The following is a 25,782-nucleotide window of genomic DNA, read 5'->3' as shown; positions in this document are numbered from 1 at the left end:
TACAGAAACTTTTTTTCCCCCAATGATTTATTTATTCCCCCCTACCCCCTTCCCCCTGCCCTGCTGTTTTTGCTGTCTGTGTCCATTTGCTGTGTGATCTTTTGTATCTATTTCTCTTTTTGTCTTCTCTTCCCATTTTTTGTCCTCTAGGATCCACCAGGATTCAATCCTGGGGACCTCTGATGTGGAGAGAGTTTCCCTGTCAGCTGTGCCACCTCAGTTCTGCTTCACCTTGGCTCTCCCCTCCATCTCTCTTTTGTTGCATCATCATCTTGCTGTGTGACTCACTTGCACAGGCACTTGGCTCACCACATGGGCATTGGCTCACTGCGCAGGCATGTTTTCTCTTCTTTTGCACCAGGAGGCCCCAGGGATCGAACCCAGGTCCTCCCATATGGTAGGCAGAAATAGTATCACTTGAGCCACATCTGCTTTCCCCTATAGAAACTTTTAAAGAGATAAATGACAGATTCTCCACAATCTGGCAGGGTGGGGGTGGGCCCTGTGTTCCAGACTTGTTGCAGTGGGATGGATGAGATAGCCTCTCAAGATTGTTTCCAGTTCAAGAGCCCTAATTGTGCTCACTGAGGTATCCAGGGGAGCAGCTGGCTTTGTCTGGGCAGGTTGGTGAGCCTACGTAATGGCTGTGCCAGCCTCATCAGCAACATCAAACCTGTCAACAGGAAGAACATGTGTCTTGAATCCTAGACACACAGCTGCCCAACCATTAGCAGCTGCCCAAAGGTCTCTACCAAAGCATCTGACTAAGATGGTACCAGTCTCCAAGAAGCCAAAAGGACCACTAAGCAAGGACCACCAAGCAAGAGATGAACACGAACCCAGCAGAGACTTTCTGGAAGAAACACAAAGCTGGGAGAGCAGAAAGAACTGAACAAAAAGTTTGGCATCTCATGTTCAACACCATTAGCCATTAGAGAAACACAAATTAAAATCACAATGAGATACCATTTCATGCAAACTAGGATGGCTAAAACTAAAAACACAGACAGTGACAAATATTAGCAAGGATGCTACTACAACACTGGTGGGAATGTAAAATGGTGGAGTTGCTTTGGAACACAATTTGGCTGTTATTCAAAATGTTAAATATAGAACTACCATATGACCCAGCAATTCCATTGCTATGTATATACCCAAGGGAACTGAAAATCTGTGTTCCATAAAAACTTGTATACAAACATTCAGAGTAGCATTATTCATAGTAACCAAAAAGTGGAAACACCCCAAAGGTTCATCAATTGATGAAAGGATAAACAAGATGTGATCTATCCATACAGGGGAGTATTATTTGGCAATAAAAAGGTCTTTTTTTATTTCCATGCCACAACATGGATGAACCTTGAAATCATTATGCTAAGTTAAAAAAACTGACACACAAGGCCACATATTGTATGATTCCAATTATATGAAATGTATTTCATATGTGACTTCTATCTAAAAAATAAATAAAATAAATAAAAGCCAGCATCCAGGTAGACCTAAATGTTAGGGAAAGCAGGACCTATCAAGCCAAGTGAGCCTGGTCTCTGCTTTCCTGGGGTCCACCTATTAATAACCACAATGATTAACCAAACTCTTACTAAATTTGAGGCCTTGAACTAAGCACTTTTCCTGTGCTAAATCATTTAATGCTTCCAACAACCCTATAGCCCAGCAACTGTTATCATCATTTACTAACATATGAAGAAAAGATACTTGAAAGAGTTCAAGAAATATTCTATAAATCATGAAGCAAACAAGTGATGGGGCTCAGAATGGAAGTCTGTCTGACATCAATGGGAGAAGGGGGAATGCTAGACTATTAAACAGAAATAAATGAACTTAACTGTATTTTGAATGAAAAACAAAACCATACTGAAAAGGGAAGGGAAAAAAAAGTAAAAACCCAAATAACTTTGGAACACAGTTATTTGACCATATATCCTTAGAGCTAACAAAAATAAGAAGAATGAACAAACATTGAACTCTAATTAGTAGGTTTGTTTTCACAATGGTATGATTAGTAATTACGAAACTACCTTCTGTGTAAATGTATTCATGATAATGTGAGCTAGGTTTCTCATTGTCAGAGAAATTAAAAATTGGTAAATATATGTCAGAGTTAAAAATATGTTAAAAAACCAAACAAACTAGAATGAACCTCATAGGTATGGTTTTTAAATTGGAGGTATCAATATGAACTCATATTTAATAGAGAGGTAGATTAGATACACCTATAGATAAATATACATATACATACATTTCCTAGCTGTCTCCATTGACAGCAGTGACACCCTGCCCCCCAGTAGGAAAAATAACTAGCTCCCAATCTTTGTTCTTAAATACCATACTCCATTTAAAGAAGAAATAGGTGGTTCTAGGGTTGGAGAATACAAAATGAACTGAAACTTCTTATTGTACCAGAAAGTAAGGAAGTGTTCAGAGAATGAAGAGAACATGTCAGCAGGAGTAGACAAATCTAGGACAATCTGACCATCAAAATAAATTATGTTAACAAATTATAACCCACTAATTAAAGTAACTATCTGAGTCCATTATCCATTATTGATATAAATAAATGAATAAATAAATAAATGTAGAAAATAAAAGGCTCCTCCTTACAGTGGAATCTCAACTAATAAATGCAGAAGGAATTGTAGAATTAGAAATCACCATTTGGCAATCATATAATAACTGATTCTGACAAGAATATCAATGGATGCTAAAACTAGTGGGTAAAATATCTGATAAGGAACAAAATAGTAGTATAGCTTCAAAATGTTTTTCTATAAGATACTTACCAAAAACAAATGGAGTTTCTACCAACTGCAAGCAAGACAGTTCCATCCATCTGCCCCATGGGATCTAAGCCCCCTCTCACTCAGAAGCAGAGTGGGTATCACCATCCCCAAATCCTCAAGATTGAGGAATGAACAAACATAAGGGGGAGTGCAACTAGGACCTAAAGTAGACTTATTATTCTAGTAATGGGAGAATCTGTAACATTGATATAAAGGCACTGGTCACCAGAGTTTCTGAGGGGAGGGAGAGGGAAGAATAGGTGTAACATGGCGCATTTTGGGGATACTGGAATTGTTCTGCATGACATTGCAGGGACAGATACAGGCCATTATACATTTTGTAAAAACCTATAAAATGGTGTTGTGCAAAGCATAAACCATAATGTAAGCTACAGACCATGGTTAGTAGCAATACTTCAATGTGTTCAATTGTAACAAATGTATCACACTAATGAAAGATGTTGTTAATGGGGGAAAGTGTGGGAGGGGGAGAGGATGGGGCATATGGGGATCCCCTATGTTTACTACATAACATTTATGTAATCCAAGCTTCATTTAAAAATATTTTTAAAAAGGGAAATAAAATGGAAAAGTCCTAACCTTACAGTAGAGAAACCTGGCAGGCATTGCCTTACCCCAGTGATCAAATTTAATATCAGCTGTAATGAGACAAATTAACATCAAGTGCTTCCTGTAAGATGCACTGAGAAGGGTACAATACTCTCTGATATAAAAATGCATTTCCTGTTTCTAATCACAAGAAACATCAGACAAATTCAACTTGAAGAACATTCTATAAAATAACTGGCTTGTACTCTTCAAAAGTCATGAAAGATAAAGACAGACTGAGGAACCATTTGCAGGAGTCTAAAGAGACACGACAATTAAATGCAATGTGTAATCCCAGACTGGATCCTGGACCAGTACCAAGGAAATCATTTAGTGCAATAGTAAAATTTGAAGCAAGTCAGTAGATTAGATAATAATATTATGTGTTAGCTTTGTGACTTTATAATGGCATTGTAGTTATATAAAAGAATGTCCTTATTTTTTAGGAAATACACAATCAAGGCACAGGTTGTTTCCTTCTTCTAGAACATCTTTGTCACCTGCTAATCTTCAGGAAGGCTCAGGTGTCACCTTCTCTATGCTGTGTGTCCTCTGCTTGCCCCTAGGGATCCATGCCTCACTGTGCTGGACAGACCTAAGTGGTTCCCACACTCCTTCCTCCTGGTGTTCATGTGTTTGTGGAATCCCCTCCTCTTGAATGTGGGCAGGACTGACCTGCTTCTAACAACAGAATATAGGTAGGTGATGGGTTATCACTCCCAAGACTAAGTTACATTATATAAGACCATGTCTTGCTACAGTCTCCCTCTCTCCATTGTTGGTTCTAAAAAAGCTGCCAAGAATCCTACAGCCACAGGAAAGGAGTTCTGCCAGCTTGAGGGAGCTTGGAAGAGACTCCTTCCCGAGTCAAGACTGAATGAGCACATAGCCTTGTGAATCCCTAAAGAGAGGACTCAGCTAAGCTATGCCCAGATTCCTGACCCACAGAAATATGAGATAATAAATGTCTTAAGTTGCTAAATTTGCAGTAATTTTGTTATGAAGCAATAGAAAAATACACCCACCCTGCTCTCTGCTACCTGTAAGGCTAACCTGTGTGGACTACATTGATAGGGGTCCCAAGCCCTCTGGATTCCACTAGGATTCATTCAGCCCAGAGGGACCCTGACAGAAAATCAGAGGTAGGGAGGAGGGGTGTGGGAAACAAAGGCATGTTGTTTCCATGGTAGCAAGTTACTTTCTGACTGCTGGGTCATGCTGTCCCTGGAGATGTACGTGCAGGTGGCTAATCTCTGTGAAACACAACATTCCAGCAGTACCCAGACTTGATATCTCAAGTAACCTGGGCAACAAGATTTATGAGTGTACTTGTTTCAATAACATAATAGAACATCTTAGGCTTTAGTTACTCTCTTATCCACTGTGCACTGTGTTTTCATTAATGAAGTTATGGGAATAGTTAGCTAGAATAGTTGCTGGTTCTCACAGTTGCTTGGGGTATATAAAGAAGCCCCTGATATTAATAAACTTGTCTGATGAGCATGAGAAATCAATGCTCTCAGAACCCCTGATCCCAATCTCTCTTTGTCTTTCATTCCCGATACCCTTCGGGTCCGTCACTCCGACATTTGGCGCCCACCGTGGGGCCCGAAGTAGTGACTGCAGCAGAGATTCTTCCACAACAGTATCGGGAACGCGGAACTGAAAACCTTCCAGAAAGGTTGAGGCGTCCATCAAAAGGTGACTCGAGTCTGACCACACAGTGGTAAGAATTTTAATTAATCCTGTTTTCCGCTAGCATCAGGGTATGGGTAATCAACCAGGATGGATGGAAGAATATTCACAGGTACTAAAATCTCTTTTAAATACTGTCGGGAGTTTCAGTAAAAAAGGCTGATTTACTTGAGCTTTTTGCCTTAGTTCAGAAACGTTGTTACTGGTTTCAGCCTCAGGGGCGTAATGTTTTAAATTTGAAATAGTGGAAATGTGTAATGAAAGCTTTAGGAAGAGTATATCAAAGAGGGGAATCCATTCCTTTATCTGTGTGGGCTTTGTGCCAGCAAATTGCTGCAGCCTTAGATCCTTTACAGTCTAAAGGAGAGAAAGATGAAATTACTATATTTTCTAAGCCCATAAGTAAATTTGAAATGAAAGAACGTAAATTGGAACAAAAACAGGAGCTTGAGGAAAATGGGGAACCATCAGGTTTTTCCCCTCATCCTAATATTAACCCTTTCATCAATAAAAGCTCAGTGAAGTGTCCTAATGAAATATCTTCTGTGTATCCAGTACAATCCTCTGCACCTACTGAATTGCTTTCTGTTACTAAGACTAAATTAGAAATGTTTTCAGATGTTGCCGATGCTTTGCCTTATGTTAAACAATTAGTATCTGCTTTCCCTGTAACATTACATGCGATACCACTAGATACAAATAATTTGCAAGGGGGTGTCTAGTTTCATCCTGAACCAATACCTTTTAAACTATTGAAAGATTTAAAACCAGCAAAGATACTAAACAAAGTCCTTGTTAGTGAAATCAGGCTTGTAAGAAAACTCTCTGTTAAAGTGTTAACTAAGATAAGGAAACTTTTCTGGCAGCAACTCAGCAAACCCCCTGCTGTCTACATGACAACGTAGCTGTGGGCTAGTGGGGGTTAATAGAGTTAAGCCATGTTTCCATGCTAATTCTGATTGGGCTTATTTAACCAAGATAATAAAATTAGTACAAAATTTTTATCAAGGTTTAAAAAGGAATTTTCAGTTTTAAATCAATAGTTTACTCCTGAACTTCAAGTCTCAGTATAGTCTTACAGAATAATAATCTAAAAGTGTGTGTTAACGGTCTGTCTAAACTGCTAAATTAGCGCTTAACTACATTTATGCTGCTCAAGTTATCTTAACTGATTGCTGATAACTAATAAAAATGTTTCCAAGTACAAGCTTGCATGTTACAGGCAACATGGATTCCAGAAGAAATCTTAATAAGAACTTAAAAACAGCTATACCAAGAAAGTAAGAATTATGAGTTAATTGCAAACTGTATGTTTCTGTTAATGTGTTGTAATTGTTTTGTGTCTGTCTGTTCGTTCAATGTCAGTGTATATTTTGATACCTCCGGATGGTAAAATAAATTAATAAAATTTTTTTTAAAAAGAGCTCTATTCAAATGGCCAAAAATTAAATAAGCGCTTATATTAATACTTAAGTTTAAATGTTAATAAGATCTCTACAATGATAAAAATTGTAAGTCTTGATTAACAAAATTACTATAAGTCTTTTTATAAAAAGTTGTTCTTGCCTAGATTGAAATGAATAACTTATTTTTCTTCACAGGATAATATGAAGGATGTAAAACTTAAATGAATATTAAAGATTAAAAGTTCGTGAAAATGCTGACTGAAATTTAGTAAGTTTTTCCTAAAAGGTGTGTTTTGTCCTAAAGTAGGATGGCTAATTTTCATGAACTCTTGGAACTTAAATGCATGTAGCAAGTTGTAAAATGTATTGTGGTAACTTTAAGTAAGGAAATGTGTTCTGTGAAGGAAAATTTGTCTTAAAATAATATAATTATAGTCTATATGGTTATAAATAATTATAAAAGGTCTTATGAAGCATTGTTTAAATTAAAGTGTTTAAATGGCTAATTCCAAAAAGTCATTATTAAACAAACCTGAATTAATAATAATAATAATAATAAAAGGTAACTTTATAATGGGAAAATTCATCGGCAGCCAGCCTCCCCCGACAACTTGCTTCTAGGGGACTGTTTCTAATATTGCATGCTACTAAGTCTTTAAAGTGAAGCAAAGTTTATTATTTTGACAAGCTTCTTTAGTGTTGATGGTATTATACGTTGTAAGAAGTTTGCCTGGTAACTTAGTATGTAAGATATATAGAATGTGTTTTTATTATTAAAGAAACAGGAAATAATTTTGTCCTAAGATAAAATAATTGGTTATTAAGAAAGAGTAAAATATGGACCAAAACCTAAATGAATACTAGAAATGTAGAAAGTTCGTAGAAAAGAAATTTTTATGATTAAAGTTAAATAAAATTTGATGGGTCTATCTAAAAAATTTTAAAAGGTTTACTATCAAGTAGTATACTAACGCAAAGTTAAAATTTTGTTCTTTCTCAAAACCTCTCAAGTCATTAATCTGTTTTGGTAAAAGCTTTTATCCTGAATAATCTATATATAAAGAAAGTCTGTTTTATCAAAATAAATTCTTGTGCTTTAACCTCATCATTTCCTCGGTGTTCCAAGAAGGAAAAGTTTTATCTCTATTAAAAGAACATAACATTCAAACCTGCTTTCTCAAAACTAAATCCTGAAAAGTAGCCTTTTATTCCAAACTTATTATAAGCGATTTGTTTTTTTACCTTGAAAGAAAAATTAAATAGTTAAGTTCATTTAACATGTTATAAGTCGAATAGAAGGTGTTTAAAAGTGTTATAAAATGAACAAGTTTTTTCTTTCCTTTAACCCTCTGTTAATTAAAGTTGTATGAGTAAAATGTTCCTATGATTGCTTAAGAGTATATAAAGTTACCAATATTTCAGCAAAATATTAAAGAGAAGTACAATATGGTTAATTATGGTTTTAATTATTATAAAAGAGTATGTGTCACAAAAACAACCTCTTATCATAGATTAAAGTAACAACACTGTAGTATGCAGCTATCCCAGACACTGCTAGTTTATTGCAAGAAGTTAATGTCCAGCTGTGTTGCTATCACTTTGTTTTAAAACTTGCTAAAACTTTCTTTAGTGTCTTCTTAAACAACTCAAGCCAGCTGCATTCCTCTATCTGTAAAAAACAAAACAGTAGACTTTTGCAGTGCTTTTCAGGGCTATGTGCATAGCCCAACCATCAATGCACAGAGCTTTCAGCAGTCATTAAGGTTTTACAAACGTTTCAAAAACTCTTGAATTTTGTCTCTGATTCTGAATATGTGTGTTTAACTGTAGCTCATATTGAAACCGCTCATATTTTTATTACTAATGAATTATCTCAACTTTTTGCCGGCCTTCAAGCTCTCATTTGGCAAAGAAGTCAGCCCATATATATTACTCACAGCCGGTCTCATTCTTCCCTTCCTGGTCCTTTGGCTACACAAAATGCAAGGGCTGATTTATTATTAGTAGGATGTTTGCAGGATGCCAATAAATATCATATATTAACTCATATTATCAAGGGACTTAAACATAAATTTCCTCAATTAACAAAACATCAAGCTCAAGAAATTAGTTGTACCTGTCCCACCTGTGGACCCTTAACTACAGTGCCTTTTCAGGCTGGGACTAATCCCAGAGGCCTGGCTCCTAATCAGCTGTGGCAGATGGATGTTACTCATATACCATCATTTGGTAAACTACAATATGTCCATGTTTGCATTAATACTTGCTCTCATTTTTTGTGGGCTACTGCACAAAGTGGTGAACGTTTTCATCATGTTCACTCACAACTCCAGTCTGCTTTTGCTGTAATGGGATGCCCTCTGAAAATTAAAACTGATAATGGACCTTCTTACATTAGTAAATCCTTTGAATCTTTCTGTTTAAAATATGGTATTGAACATGTTACCAGCATTCCTTATAATCCTACAGGTCAAGCCATAGTTGAACACAGCCATCATACTCTAAAAACTATGCTTTTAAAACAAAAAGGGGGAGATGATGGTATTATAACACCAAAAGATCAATTGGCAAAAGCTTTATTTACTTTAAATTTTCTTAATGTTTATAATTCATTGACACCTGTGGAATGTCACTTTGGAAAATGTCAAACATCTAAGTGGACATTAGAAATAAAGACCAACCAATATTCTGGAAAGATATTTTAAGTAATGAATGGAAAAAGGGCAGGATTAAAGTATGGGGGGGAGGCTATGCTCTTGTCATTTCAGAAAATGGAGAACAAATTTGGTTACCTGCGAAGAGGATTAAACCCTGGAATGAAGAGATGGGGTCTCCTGCAACTTCTGATGATGGTGATTGTAAGTAATGAAGAAGCTGCTGGGAATTACACTTATTGGGCCTATATACCTAACCCCCCATTACTTAAAGTGTTAATCTGGAAAGACCCATTCTTTCATATATATCTGAATAAAACCCATATATTCCCTGGACCAATTGATGATTGATTGTCAATTAAACCCTATGAGGAAGGACAAAGAATCTATAATCTCATATTACCATTTGATTATCGACCCTTATGCATTGGTAACCATCCTTCCTGTATGTATGTTAAAAATTGGGCCATAATTATCTTTAAAAAGAATATACTCAGTTTATTGTGACTTTATTTCCCTCTTACAATTTAATCATGACTAAAAATCCTACTTATGATTGTCCACAAAAAGACAGGAGGGATAAAGAAGGATGGCAAGAGTGCCATATAGGAAGAGGATCTGTCATTTTTAATGATTCCTATGGAATAGTGTGGGAGAGTGCCCCAATGGGGAGTCCCTCTCCATATAATGACAGATTTATTTGGTATGGTCTAAATAGTAAAGGACAGCAAATTAGTAATATGCAATATCCATTTCATGAATCCTTAAATCATGATGCAAAAATAATCTTTACTAAAAATAATAGTGATTAGAAATATATAGGAAAATGGATACCTACTCCATGGTGTGATGTTACATCTATACATATTCAAAAGAACTTATGGAAAGTTTTTCTAGAAATAGCTCCTACTATAGAATGGATTGGGAATAATAGTAAGTATGGTCAATATCTGCATTTAAATCAAATTCATCATCTTCAGGCGTGTGTGAAAGATGCTTATGTGTTTGTGGTTGGAAAATTAACTATAACTGAGAATGCTCTATTTTATAAAAGTGGGGCCTTGCATACTTATTTGTCTGAGAACATTTTACAGAATGGAGATTTCATTACAATGGCTTGAAGGCAGTGGGGAGTGTGGATCCCAGTGCGATTGAACCGAATTTGGCAATCGTCACCTGAGAGTCAACTGCTGTTCCATATGGCTCGAGAAATCCTGAAGCGCTTGAAGCGATTTGTGGGACTATAATAGTTGGCATCTTAGGACTGATTGGTGTCATTGCAGCTGCCACTATAGCTATCATGGCCTTGCATGAGATGGTGCAGATTCAACAATACGTGCATGAATGGCATAAGAATGATAGTGACTTATGGCATAGTCAAGAATATATTGATGGAGAATTAAGCAGTAGAGTTAATAATTTAGAATCAGCTGTTTTGCATATTGGAGATCAATTGTATAATTTAAACTTAAGGGGATTGAAATGTGATTGGAATGAAAGTAACTTTTGTATTACTCCACTTGCTTATAATAATTCTATATTTGATTAGGAAAAGATTAAAAATCATTTAATAGGTCATAAAGGTAATATGTCATTAGAAATAGAAGAATTACAGAAAAAGATATTAGAAATGTCTCATAATCAGATTTATGTAGCTGAAGATAAGGATATCTTTAATGATTTAATTTCTCATATTAATAAGTTTAATCCAGTAGATTGGTGGAAGTCTCAGCATTTTTTATCAGCATTAGGAATAGGACTTTGTGTATTAATCTTGTTGCTTATTGTGGTTGCTTGTCTGGGACGAGAAATATGCCAAAGACTGCACCATGTCAATGCGATGGGACAAGCTAATAATTTGGTACTTGCTAAAACCCTGATATAATTCCCCATGGTCAGAGCGCTTGGCTGGTAGTCGATGACGGGTAAGACTCTCAGAGGAGGGCAACCTAAGACAGGCACAGTCACCCTGACTAAAACAAAAAGGGGGAAATGTGGGAAACAAAGGCATGTTGTTTCCATGGTAGCAAGTTACTTTCTGACCGCTGGGTCATGCTGTCCCTGGAGATGTACGTGCAGGTGGCTAATCTCTCTGTGAAACACAACATTCCAGCAGTACCCAGACTTGATATCTCAAGTAACCTGGGCAACAAGATTTATGAGTGTACTTGTTTCAATAACATAATAGAACATCTTAGGCTTTAGTTACTCTCTTATCCACTGTGCACTGTGTTTTCATTAATGAAGTTATGGGAATAGTTAGCTAGAATAGTTGCTGGTTCTCACAGTTGCTTGGGGTATATAAAGAAGCCCCTGATATTAATAAACTTGTCTGATGAGCATGAGAAATCAATGCTCTCAGAACCCCTGATCCCAATCTCTCTTTGTCTTTCATTCCCAATACCCTTCGGGTCCGTCACTCCAACAGAGGGGGAGGCCAGGGCTCCCTCCTTTTGAGAGCTTGCCTGGGGCTAACCATGTCCCTCTGTGGTAGGTCACTGCTAAAGGTCATCCTGAAGAGGGACACTCTAACACGACTCTCTCCTTCTAGGTTCTAAAATCCCACTCCCTCCTCTGACTTCTGCAGCCCTAGGGGTGTAGCAGCCAGGCCATCACCAGCCAGGGGTTACTACAAGACACCGAATGGTGCTGTGCCTTCAGAAACAAACCCTCCTCCAGTCATCCTGTTTTGACGGTGCCAATCTGTTTCCTGGTGGGACTCTGACCAAAACAGGGCACCTATCTCCTCTTCCTTAGTTCTGTGTACATCACAACCATAGGACCCTCCACGCTGTATTGTAACTGCCTTTGTCTCCCCTACTAGGCTCGGATTCACCCTTCTTTGCACCCCTGGTGCCCAGGACAATGACTGGCACAGGAAGGCACAGTAAAGACTTACTGACGAGGCAATGGGCGAGCAGGGTGACCTGCTCAGCACAGCCCGCTGGAGCACCACAGGCAGGGGACAGTTGCGGGGAGTAACAGGATCTGAACCAGTCCCATAGTTTAGAGCTTCCACACTCATTAGTGGGGTACCTGACACGTTGGTCAAAGTTCTCAAACAGCTAAAATATATCAGGAAGTAGATGTGGCTCAAGTGATGGGTTTCCGCCTACCAGATGGGAGGTCTGGGGTTCAGTTCCCGGTGTCTCCTGGAGAAGGCGAGCTGGCATGATGGGCAGGCATGACAAGCTGACACAACAGGATGACAAAACAAAGAGACACAAAAAGGAAAGACAATGAAAGACACAACAGACTAGGGAGCTGAGGTGGCTCAAGCGTTTGAGTGCCTCTTTCCCACATGGGAGGTCCCAGGTTCCGTTCCCAGTGCCTCCTAAAAAGAGGGGCAGACACAGAGAGCACACAGTGACCTCAAACAACAAGCAGGGTAGGGTAGGGGAGAATAAATAAATAAATCTTTAAAGAAATAAAATAAAATGTATAGATCTGTAAGTTTACACATTGAAGAAATTCTATACTCTTGGTTCACAAATACGAGTAAAAGTTTCATATTGGAATCTGTTTTCCTCATTATGAAAGTAGTAAAACTATCATTTATTGCCCAAACAGAAAAATCATATATGGTCCTTTACTTGACTACTGCTTCTTGTTAGACATAGTTTGCTCCCAAAGCTGTACTCTTTGCTGTTTGGCAAACATTTTTGTATACAGTATGCTTATCCTGCAGCTCCCACAATATTTGGGTTATTTCCTTGGGTTTAAGAGTCCCAGAATAAGTCTGCCAAGAGGGCCTGGTACCTCACCAACCATCCTGGGAGATCCCAGGGACGAGGCTGAGCAGGCACCTTCAGCTTTTACACAAAGTCAATCAAGCAGATGACTCACCTTAAGCCTCAGGACCTTCAAAGCATTTCTCTAGACCTTCATCTGTATTGGCCCAGGGTTTTTAGCCAAGAAGGCTTAACTCTGCTTTGATTAAAAATGACGTCCTGGGAAGCAGACTTGGCCCAACGCATAGGCGTCCACCTACCACATGGGAGGTCCGTGGTTCAAACCCTGGGCCTCCTTGACCCGTGTGGAGCTGGCCCACACGCAGGGCTGATATCCGCAAGGAGTGCCTGCCACACAGGAGTGTCCCCCGCATAGGGGAGCCCTGCGCACAAGGAATGCGCCCCATAAGGAGAGCCGCCCAGGTGAAAGAAAGTTCAGCCTGCCCAAGAACGGCACCGCACACACAGAGAGCTGACACAACAAAAAGAAACACAGATTCCCTGTGCCGCTGATAAGGATAGAAGCAGTCACAGAAGAACAAACAGCAAATGGACACAGAAAGCAGACAACTGGGGGGGGAAGAAATTTTTAAAAATTTAAAAAATGACTTCCTTGTTCACACAAGAAATTCATCTTTCTAAAAGACATGAAGAAATAGTATTACAAAGAGTAACGTTACTTCAACAAGTAGACAATCAATTTGGAGATCAAAACACAGAAAAGGTATCTCAGATGCAAGCAGGTAAGATTGCTTATAAAAGTAAACTTAAGTCTTTTAAACAATATAGAAGCAGCAGAAAAGTCTCTGCAGACCAGGATTCATCCACTTCCAGAGACTGAGATGGTTCTCTCGAGCCTCATTACTGGGCATCAGTAGAAGAATATATTCCCAAATAGGAACAGTTTCTTTCAGGAGTAGCACCATATTGTATGGGTTTTGGAAATCAAAATGAAGCAGACAAAATGAGGCACAGCTCTAATTTCTTAACATGCTATTTCAAAAAACTTGTTTAGCAACACTGAATATTCAAGAATATCAGGTCATGGCAGGAACTTTAGGAACTGGATATGTTCATATTGTTCTGTTACCTCCTAAGTGACAATGAAAATATGAGAATTTCCTGGGAGATGTAAGGTTATCACTAATCGGTGATACTACTGGATTTCAAGGTGGATTATTTGTTAAATAAATTATTAAATGGGGAGGGGGGAGTTCCCAGAATAAGAGATTTTTTTTTTAAGAGGTGCCAGGGATTGAACTCAGGACCTTGTATATGGGAAGCAGGCACTCAACCACTGAGCTACATCCGCTCCCCAATAAGAGTTGGGTTTTTCGTTTGTTTGTTTTAGGAGGTACCAGGGATTGAACCCAGGACCTCCAATATGGGAAGCAGATGCCCAACCACTTGAGCCACATCCACTCCCCAGTATAAGAGATTTTAAGAGTTGATTTGTTGGGGAAAAAAATTGTTGGTTCATGACCACTTAGAAAGGAGTTATCGGGTGATCTAAGACTCTTCTGAAGCTGACATTATGTTGGGATTCACTTTACGGGAAGTTTTGGATCACAGAGTGGTTCAACAATGGCAGCGGAGGAATACTGATATGGGATGTTATTAACAGGATATATATGGTTGACAGGGAGTTATACAGGGCATATGCCCAGGGTATATGGTAATGTCTATATATACTCATAGTGGAAACAATTAAAAACAACAGCTGGGGGGGTACTGGGCTCCTGGCCGGGGGGTCACTGTTGTGGGCCCTGGGAGAGCAGCGGCAATCCTCCAGGTGCAACGGCAAGAACCAGGAAGGAAGGAGGGCCCAACAGTGGGCTCTTGATACTAATGGCTACACTTTTGAGCCTATGCACCTGCAATAAGAACAAGGCCTAGAGTAGCATTGTGCCTGGGGGTTTCCTCCTGACAGCCTTCATGTTACTCAAATGTGGCCACTCTCACAGCCAAACTCAGCGTGTAGATGTGATGCATTCCCCCCAGCGTGGGACACGACACCCGGGGATGAGCCTCCCTGGCACCGAGGGATCACTACCACATACCAGCTGAAGAAGCAACTAGAAAATGACCTTGAATTAAAGATTCAATGCGGAACAGCAGAATATACCTGTCTACATATAATAACATGACTTTGGGAAGCGGTTTGACCTAATGTAAGGGGGAAATGGAAAGGAGAAATGAGATTATAAGGCTGTGAGTCTCTAAAAGAGTCTGGAGGTTGTCAGAAGGAATACCCCTATGTACAACTGAACAGAGTCTAAGAGACAGATAAGGTAGATACAACCCCAGGTATTGGTTCTTTTGAGGGATAAAGAGACCCACGGGTTCTATGGTCATGGCAGAAGGGGTTCACTGCCATGACAGATGGCCCTTCTTTGGAGCTGGTGTTTCTGCGTGATGGAAATGGACTCAGAGGGGATCTCTTTTCACAAGACTTGCATGCTACTTTATTGGAATTGTAGTTGGTGCTGGGTTTAAGATATATGTAGGGGATTTGAATCTCTGGACTGATAATATGACACCCAGGCCCAGAGCCTCAACAGACTTCAGCTCCGACACTTTGACTTATTGGACTTACTCCACTCAGCTAACATGGAGTTGAAGAAGGTCAACCACCACAACATGGAGCCTAGAGTGTCTACAACTAGAAGCGGGAAGAGTGCATCCAGTACCCATGTGGAATCTAAGCCCTCACTTGACATAGGTGTGCAATGGACACAACCAATCCAATGTCCACAGAGAAAATGTGGAATGGGTGTGGGAACGGTAGCCATGGGGGCTGCTGGGTGTGGGGAACGGGAGGAAGAGATGAGATGTGGAGGCGTTTTCGGGACGTGGAGTTGTCCTGGATAGCGCTTCACGGACAATTACGGGACACTGTAGATCCCCCCAGGGCCCACTGGATGGAACGTGAGAGAGTCTGGGCTATGATGTGGACCATTGACTATGGGGTGCAGTGATGCTCAGAGATGAACTTACCAGGTGCAATGGATGTATCACGATGATGGGAGAGAGTGTTGCTGTGGGGGGAGTGGGGGGCGGGGGCGGTGGGGTTGAATGGGACCTCATATATTTTTTTTAATGTAATTAAAAAATAATAATAATAAGTAAATATTTTTAAAAAAATAAAATAAAATACAAACTTGAAAAAAAAAAAAAAAGAAAGGAGTTATCGCTAGAATTCAGCTGTGTGTGTTTGTGTGCATGCACACACACCCGAGTGTAAAGCCAAGGATGTATGATATCTGACTAAGCTCACTCCCTTTTGGGGGCAGGGTCACCAAACAGTAGGTCAGAGAAATGAGGCTGGCCACAGGTGTCAGACAGCATTTCTGCCTCTGACCTGCCTTTCTCTCCTTAGGGCCCGTTGTGCCCACACCAGGGTGGGTGTCAGGTACCCCACCATCCCTGTGCTGTGACCACCAGCCGGCATGGCCACCTCATGCCATGACTGTTGCTGACCGCTCAGCCTGGAAGGCCCTTCTAGTCAAGCCTTATCTTCACAAGTCCTCTTGTCAAAGCCCTTCTCAAATCATATTGCTGTCTTTAAGTGAAATTACATACTTTCCCACACCAGTTCTCTCTAAGAACTCTGTGTTACCTCTAATGTAGTACTTCATGTGGTCTCCTTAACATTTTAAGCAGAGATCACTCACATTATACTGTGGACTCCTGCCTTTCCTCTAACTTGTTTGTATTCTCCCAAAGTAGCAAGCACTGAACACAGATTGTTGGGCACTTACTAGGTGCTCAATACATATCAATTGACTATTGGTGACTTGCACATGCTGAGACTAAATAAATGTTTACTAATTAGACTGACTCTGAGACAAAAGGCAAAGTTTTACAAGATTTGGAAGTGCAAGTAAGGATTAAGGAGGTACTGCCAGTCCAGGGTTACGGGCTGCAGGGTGTAGGCAGCATGATGAACCAGCTAGCAGTGAGAGGAAAGCTGGGCACTGAGGAAGGTTTAAGTCAGAGATTCTTAGGCTTGGAGTCCCTGGACCCTTGGAAGTTTCCAGGGTGGACTTAGGGGTGGCTATTATATAAAATTATACCACTCCGGGATCCCAATAAGATGCTAGAGAGGAGTCCAGGGAACACGGCAGGCTACAGACTGTGGAGGCAGACGGACCTTATGCAAAGCCCAGCTCCACCACTTTCTAGCTGACCTGCGGGCAAGTTAACTTCCATGTGCCCCAGTTTCCTCATCTCTAAAACTGGGATAAGAATACTTAGCTCATAAGGCAGTTGGGAGGCATTCAGTGGATGTCACAGTGCCTAGCACCTGGCAAGTGCCCAAACACATTAGCTACTATTCATCCTTCCTTTTCTTAGTGCTCTCTAGAAGCAGTCTCTGTTTATCACTTCTCCCTTAAAACATCAGCAGATGCCTCCAGCTTCCCTAAATCCTAGGACACTGGAGTTTAATCAGCTCAGCCCTTCAAGAGCTGCCCAAGTTTTCCATCTTTGCCCAATTTCCTGAACTTGGATCCCTCCCAGAGTCCTTCAATCATTCCTGAGATTCTTCCTGACAACTACCATGCTGTGGGTGACAGCCCTTACAACAGAATTCAGTAAACAATTACAAAATAAATACTTGCCCAGATGAATCAAACACTTTTTATTTTGAACAATTCACTATCCATGATACTTCATTAGCCATTCTGAAATGGTATTTGATGACTACACAATTAGCTAGGTGGTAAAACTTTGTAAAATATCTTTGAAATTTGTTTATATGATAATATTCTGAAATAGCTAAGCTTTTTTAAAAAACCTCCAGTTTTAGTAAAGCAATTTTGTTTATCTTCAAAGAAGGAAGGAAAGGGAAAGGAAGGGAAGGGGAGGGGAAGAGAGAGGAAGAGAGGAAGGGAGGAAGAAAAACACGAGTCCAAGACCTCACACACTCACACCGAGCTGGGAGTCTGATGATGCTATAGTACAGGGCAGCGCCTTTGAGTTTTAACTGAGTTATAGATGCTCTCTTTCCTCTACACCCCATTCAACCAGATTCATGGAATGTGTTTGCCTCACTCAAGTAGATGTTTCTCAAGATCCCTTGCGGAGAGCCAAGGAATGCTTTCCCACAGCATTCCTAAAGTTTAAAAACAGTAGCTCCCAGGACTGATTCAGCTCAGAATCCAACCAAACAAACTTGCCTGGCTCCCCACACTTTGGGTGGCTTGCCTCAGTCCTGGGCTTTTAAGAGCAAGGACCTTCCCAGAGGGAGATGTCAAATCTAAGCATAGCACCAAGCCAGGAGCATCAGATCCTTTCTCTTCAGAATGGTGAGAGGATGCAGTCAATCCTCCCTCTAAGGAGATCTGATGTACTTTCTTCCCTCTACTTCCAAACACCCCCAAAGGTCAGCCCCTGCAGGATTCCAAGCCAGCCTACAGGAACTTGGGCCAAGGCAGAAGCCTGGAGTCGGGTGCTTACTATCATGGTAGTTCCCACTCTTGGCTTTGGCTTAAAGCAACATCTATACAAAAGAATTTTTACAATTAAAAAAAAAAGGGGAGGAGACACCAGTAGAGTCAAGATCATAGCCTGATTTAGGAAGCAAGGTGAGTTCTGTACAGGTGTGCAGCTTGGGGGCATCTTGCTGAGCCAAAGGCCAGGGCATTCTGCCCAGGGGCCTTTTGTCCACCCACTATCCTCCAGGACTTTGGGAACTCAGCCACACCAGAAGATCAAGAAAACTGAAAGAGGATATGGGACAAAACACACCTTTGCAGGATATCAAATCCCCAAGGGCAAGGATTGTACCTTTTGTATGTTCTGTACATAGGCACATCATGTCACAGCTGAGAAAATGCTAAATGGTAATAATATTCCTATTGCCAACCAAAGAGATAATAAGGCTGAGACACCAACAAGCAAGATAAGACAATATTAAAAAGCAATGAAGAGGGATCATGTCTCGGTCCATGAGGGAAGGAAGGAGTGGTGTACGTGCCATTTCTAGTCGTTTCAAAGAACCTCGCACTGATTCTCAAGGGCCCAGCTGCCAGTCCCTTCTCTGCCCTGGATTGGTAGCTTATGTGGATCTTGATGAAAGAGCAATTGATGCTCTCAGGGAATTTAATGAAGAAGGAGCTCTGTCTGTACTACAGCAGTTCAAGGAAAGTGATTTATCACATATCCAAAACAAAAGTGCATTTTTATGTAGAGTTATGAAGACCTACAGGCAAAGGGAGAAACAGGGAAGCAAGGTGCAAGAGACCACAAAGGGACCTGATGAAGCAAAGATCAAGGCCTTGCTTGAGAGGACTGGTTATATTCTGGATGTAAGCACAGGACAGAGGAAGTATGGTGGTCCTCCACCAGACAGTGTGTGCTCTGGTGTGCAACCTGGAATTGGAACAGAGGTCTTTGTAGGTAAGACACCAAGAGATTTATATGAAGATGAGTTGGTGCCCCTTTTTGAGAAGGCCAGTCCCATTTGGGATCTACGTCTTATGATGGCTTCACTGTCTGGTCAGAACAGAGGGTATGCATTTGTTACCTTCTGTGGAAAGGAAGCTGCAAAGGAAATTGTTAAACTGTGTGACAGCTAATGAAATTCGTCCTGGTAAACACCTTGGAGTGTGCATTTCTGTGGCAAACAACAGGTTTTTTGTTGGATCAGTTCTGGAGAATAAGACTAAAGAAAACATTCTGGAAGAATGTAAAGTCACAGGTTTAACAGAGGGTTTGGTGGATGTTATTCTCTATCATCAACCCAATGACAAAAAAAAGAATCGGGGGTTCTGCTTCCTTGAATATGAGGATCACAAGTCAGCAGCACAAGCCAGATGCTGGTTGATGAGTGGAAAAGTAAAAGTATGGGGAAATGTAGTTATTTGAACGGGCTGACCCTGTGGAAGATCAAGATCCAGAGGTCATGGCTAAGGTGAAAGTTTTATTTGTGAGAAATTTGTCTACTACAATGACAGAAGAACTACTGGAGAAGTCATTTTCTGAATTTGGAAAACTTGAAAGAGTGAAGTTGAAAGATTATGCATTTGTTCATTTTGAAGACAGAGGAGCATCTGTTAAGGCCATGGAAGAAATGAATGGGAAAGAAATAGAAGGGGAGGAAATTGAAATAGTCTTAGCCAAGCCACCAGACAAGAAAAGGACAGAGCGCCGAGTTGCTAGACAGGCCTCCAGAAGCCCCCCCATATGAAGATTATTACTATCACCCTCCTCTTTGCATGCCACCTCCAATTAGAAGTCAGGGTTGTGGTGGGGGTTGAGGTGGATATGGCTACTTTCCAGATTACTATGGCTATGAAGATTATTATGATGATTACTATGGTTATGATTATCATGACTACTGTGGAAGCTATGAAGATCCCTACTACGGATATGATGATGGCTATTTAGTATGAGGAAGAGGAGGAGAAAAAGGAGGGTGCGGTGCTCCCCCTCCACCAAAGGGGTGGGCAGCATGAATTTCAAGAGGTAGAGCTAGCTATTCTCAAAGGGGGGCACACCTTTGGGACCACCAAGAGGCTCTAGGGGTGGCAGAGGGGGTCCTCCACAAGAGCAGAGAGGCCATGGTTCCCATGGAGTTGGGGCAATCGTGTGGGAAATGGAGAAGGCAAGAGAAAGGCAGATGGGTACAACGAGACTGATTCCAAGCATCATTAGACCAACAACCAACAGAACTGGGGTTCCCAACCCATTGCTCAGCAGCCACTTCAGCAAGTGGTGACTATTCTGGTAACTATGGTTACAATAAGGACAACCAAGAATTTTATCAGGGTACTTATGGGCAACAGTGGAAACAGACAAGTGAGGGCCTGAAAATGATATTGGCAAGATAAAGACTGGCTCTAGATCTACATTCTTGAAAAAAAAATAGTTTAACTGTTTCATCTTTTAAGTAGCAATTTGCCGCCATTTATACTGAGCTGAAGAATCACTATTGTGTATATGCTCAAGTCTTTTTATTTTACCTCTTTTCATAAATGCTCTTGGACATTATTGGGCTTGCAGAGTTCCCTTATTCTGGAAGTTACAATGCTTTTATCGTTTCAGGCTTCATTTTAGCTTCAAAACAAGCTGCGCACACTGTTAAATCATGATTTTGGAGAACCTTTGGTTTTGGACAATTTCATTTTTTCGGATTTGGGATAGATTACATAGGAGTATGGAATATGCTGTAAATAAAAGTACAAGCTCTAATGTTTGTCTTAGTAGTTTTAAAGAATTAAAGCAAACAAATTTATGTTTTCTTGTATTGAAAATAACCTATGATTGTATGTTTTGCATTCCGAGTAGGTTGACTGTGTTTTTAAATTGTTATAACTTCACACCTTTTTGAAATCTGCCCTACAAAATTTGTTTGGCTTAAACGTCAAAGCTGTGACAATTTGCTCTTTGATGTGGCTGTATTTCCAATTTCTTGTTCATGTAAGATTTCAATAAAACTCAAAAATCTATGCAAAACAAAAACAAAAGCAATGAAGAATGATGAAAAAAAAAGCAATGAAGGGGAAACAGATGTGGCTCAAGCAATTAGGCTCCTGTCTACCATATAGGAACCATATAGGAGGCCAAGGATTCGATTACCAGCGCCTCCTGGTGAAGGCGAGCTGGCCCATGTGAAGTGCTGACCTGCGCAGAGTGCTGGCCTGTGCAGGGTGCTGGCTTGGAAAGCTGGTGCAGCAAGGTGACACAACAAAAAGAGACACAGAAGAGAGACAATAAGAGACACAGCAGACCAGGTAGCTGAGGTGGTACAAGAGACTGAGTGCCTCTCTCCCACTCCAGAAGGTCCCAGTATCAGTTCCCAGTGCTGCCTAAAGAGAAGACTAGTGGACAGAGAAGAAAACAGCGAATGGACAGAAAGCTGACAAGTGCAAAAAACAATGGGAGTGGGGGGAATAAATAAATATTTTAAAAATTAAAAAAAAAAAAAGCAATGAAGGGTGGGAAGCAAATGTGGCTCAAGCAGTTGGTCTGATGAGGCCTACCACATGGGAGGTCCCAGGTTCAGTTCCTAGTGCCTCCTAAAGAAGACGAGCAAGACAGCAAGCTGATGTGATGGGCTGGCACAGTGAGCTGACAGAATAAGATGATGCAATGAGATGATGTAATGAAGAGACACACACAATGAAGAGACACAACAGGTGGGAAGTGTAGTGGCTCAATCGTTTGGATGCCTCCCTCCACATGGGAGGTCCCAGGTTCGGTCCCAGTGCCTCCTGAAAAAAAAGATGAGCATACAAGGAATGGACACGGAGCAAACACTGAGCACACGTGAGGGAAAGGAGAAATAAATAAAATAAATCTTAATAAATAAAAAAAGAAATAAAGCAATGGATGTGGAGGTCCCAGGTTCAGTTCCTGGTGCCTCCTGAAGAAACAAAAACAAAGAAGCAATGAACAGACAATGAGCAAAAACAACAAGTGCAGAAAACTAGCAAAAACAACTAGCAAGTAGACTAGGTAGCCATCTGGTGGGGGAAGCAATGAGGGAGCGGATGTGGCTCAAGCAGATGAACACTCACCTCCCACATGGGAGGTCCCAAGTTCAGTTCCCAGTGCCTCCTGAAAAAACAAACAAACAACAAGCAAAACAAACAAAAACAACACAAGGAAGCCAATGTGGCTCAGTGGTTGAGCGCTGGCTTCCCACATATGAGGTCCCAGGTTCAATTCCCAGCCCCTGGTACTTGAAAAAAAAAAAGCAATGAGCCTCAAGTACTGCTCAAGATGACAGAGTGAAGCACTTCAGGGCTCCATTTCTCCACAGAAACTTGGAACAACCAGCAAGAACTGGCAAAAACATCTTTCTCAAAGCTCCAGAAAACAGTTAAAGGATTAAAGAAACAGGGCACATGCCAAACCAATTAAAAGGTACTTGAAGTGGTAGGACCTTGTAGCCTCCCTCCCCCATCCCTCACCTACTCTGCACAAAGCTGGCCCATGCTCCCAGTGTGGATCCCTGGACCTTGCTCCAGAGGAAGCAGAGTAACACATCCTGGGAGCATGTATGTCTGGCCCAATCTGTCTGGTGGTGGCCTGAGGGACTTGCCATTGCAGAACCTTGCCCTGGTGTAGAAGGTTGGGGGAGAGCAGTCAAGTTGTGCTGCCTGGGGCAAGGGATTGCTGGCTGAAGGACATACAGTGCAGTGCCTGCGATGGTGAGGATGAAGGGACACTTGGAACAGTATAAACAGTACATGCATGTAGGGCGGAAAGGATCAGGGAAGCCCCCACACTTTGGCCTGGAGCTATTTTTTAAATTCACTGTATGGATAAGCTCTGAAGGAGAGCACTTCCACAGGTCAATCAGCAAAGACTGGGAAAGGGGTTTTCTTTTTTACCTCCTCCTCATTCAAGAGAAGCTCTGTCATAACACTAGCTAGATACAAGCTTAAGGAACAGATGCCTCAGAGTCTAAATTCCAGCATTAAAATAGTAAAATATAAAAATGTCCAGGTTTCAACCAAAAGTTACAAAACATACAAAGAAACAAGAAGTGATGGCCCAGGCAAAGGAGAAGATTAAAGAATTAGAAACCGTCAATGAGGGGTACTAGACCTGGAATATACCAGACAAAGACTTTTTAAAAATGGCCATAAGTATGCTCAATGAGCTAAAGGAAAACACGGACAGAAGAAAAGGAAGTCAGGAAGCTAGATGAATACAAAGAGAATACCAATAGAGCAGGGGTTCTTAACTTTTGTTCCACCAACCGCTTACTAAGTCCACACTACACTGTGTATTATTTAATAAATATATCACACCCGCACCAACATGTCCCCACAAGAATAATGTTTTTTTAATTGTAATTCAAGCTCATAGACCCCTTGTTAAGAACTCCTGCAATACAGAGATGGGTATTATGAAAAGGAGCCAAACAGAGCTGAAGGCCACAATAACAGAAATTAAAAATACACATACCCAGGGTGCTCAATGAACTCCAAACAGGGTTAACCCAGATAGACCCATGACGCAGCATATTATAATCAAATTGTTGAATGTGAAAGATGAAGAGAATTCTGAAAGTTATAAGAAGCAATAGATCATATACAAGGGAACCTCAGTGAGATTAAATGCTGATTTCCTATTGGGAACCATGGATGTAAGAAAGCAGTGGGATGACATATTTAAAGTGCTAAAAGCAAAAAACTGCCAACCAAGAATTCTATATTGGAGGGAAACGGACTTTGGCCCAGTGGTTAGGGCGTCCGTCTACCACATGGGAGGCCCGCAGTTCAAGCCCCGGGCCTCCTTGACCCGTGTGGAGCTGGCCCATGTGCAGTGCTGATGCGCGCAAGGAGTGCCGTGCCACACAGGGGTGTCCCCCGCGTAGGGGAGCCCCACGCGCAAGGAGTGCACCCATAAGGAGAGCCGCCCAGCGCGAAGAAGGGAGCAGCCTGCCGAGGAATGGCGCCGCCCACACTTCCCGTGCCGCTGACGACAACAGAAGCGGACAAAGAAACAAGACGCAGCAAAAAGACACAGAAAACAGACAACCGGGGGAGGGGAGGGGAATTAAATAAATAAAAATAAATCTTTAAAAAAAAAAAACAAACAAAAGAATTCTATATTGGGATAAACTCTCTTTCAAAAAATGAGGGAGGGGGAGCAGATGTGGCTCAAGCAGCTAAGCACCCACCTCCCACATGGGAAGTCCCAGGTTCGGTTCCCTGTGCCTCCTAAAGAAGACAAACAATGAGCAGACAATGAGCAGATACAGAGTAAAAACAGCAACCAAACAGACAAAGGAGCTATCAGCGGGAGGGAAGATAAATACATAAAATTAAAAATTAAAAAAAAAACATAAAAATAATGAGCAGACAATGAGCAAAAACAACAAGCAAAAACAAAGTGAAGCAGATGTGGCTCAAGTGATTGGACTCCTGTCTACTATACAGGAGGTCCACGGCTTGGTTCCCAGGGCCTCCTGGTGAAGGCAAGCTGGCCCACATGGCAAGCTGGCCCAAGCAGAGGGCTGGCCCACACAGAGTGCTGGCCCATGCAGGAGTGCTGTCCATGCAAAAGTGCTGACATGTGCAGAGATCGGGCACAGCAAGATGATGCAACAAAAGAGACACAGAGGAAAGACAATAAGAAATGCAGCAGAGCAGGAGCTGAGGTGGCTCAAGAGATTAAGTGCCTCTCTCCCACTCCAAAGGTACCAGGATCAGTTCCCAGTGCCACCTAAAGAAAAGACAAGCAGACACAGAAGAACACAGTGTGAATGGACACAGACAGCAGACAACGAGGTGGGGGGAATAAATAAATAAATCTTTCAAAGAAATAAAATAAAACACAGACTGTTTTTAAAAAAAGACAAATGAGCAGGGAGTGGATGTGGCTGAGGCAGCTGAGCAGCTGCCTCCCACATGGGAGGTCCCGGGCTCGGTTCCCAATGTCTCCTAAAGGAAAAAACAGACAATGAGCAAAAAACAAAACAAAGCGGGGCAGGGAGAAAAACAAAACAAAACAACCTTGAACAGACAATGAACACAAATGAGCACAAACAAGCAAAAACAAATCTAACAAGCAGAGGGAGCCAAGGATGAGTAGGTGGGGATTAAAAAAAAACATGAGGCAGAGATTAAGGCATTCCCAGATAAACAAAAACAGAGTTCATCACCACTAGATCGTCCTGACAAGAGTGGTCTGCAGTAGAAAGGAAATGACAATAGACAACGGACAGAAGTCATACGAAGAAAAAAGATCTCTGGCAAGCGTAAGGACACGGGTAAACATAAATGCCAGTACTATCGTGTTTTTAGTTTGTAACTCTACTTTTTATTTATTACATGATGCAAAAGGCAGATGCATAAATTGTAATAATAAATCAGTGGTTTGGACTCAATAAACAAACACGTAATTTGTAACGAGAACTACATAA

At 41.0% G+C, this 25,782-nt stretch overlaps 1 protein-coding gene and 1 pseudogene across 5 annotated transcripts in view; one reads left to right on the top strand and one right to left on the bottom strand.

Moving 5' to 3' along the window:
* SUFU (SUFU negative regulator of hedgehog signaling) overlaps positions 1-25,782 on the bottom strand; it is a 157,328-nt gene that overhangs the window by 100,809 nt on the left and 30,737 nt on the right. The window lies entirely within an intron of this gene.
* Positions 18,939-20,731, top strand: LOC139439149 (heterogeneous nuclear ribonucleoprotein R pseudogene; annotated as a pseudogene).

The sequence above is a fragment of the Dasypus novemcinctus genome, chromosome 6 (assembly GCF_030445035.2).
Source record: "Dasypus novemcinctus isolate mDasNov1 chromosome 6, mDasNov1.1.hap2, whole genome shotgun sequence".
Classification (NCBI taxonomy): Eukaryota; Metazoa; Chordata; class Mammalia; order Cingulata; family Dasypodidae; genus Dasypus; species Dasypus novemcinctus.
Note: the sequence above shows the minus strand (reverse complement) of the source record. Positions and strands in the feature narration are given on the sequence as shown.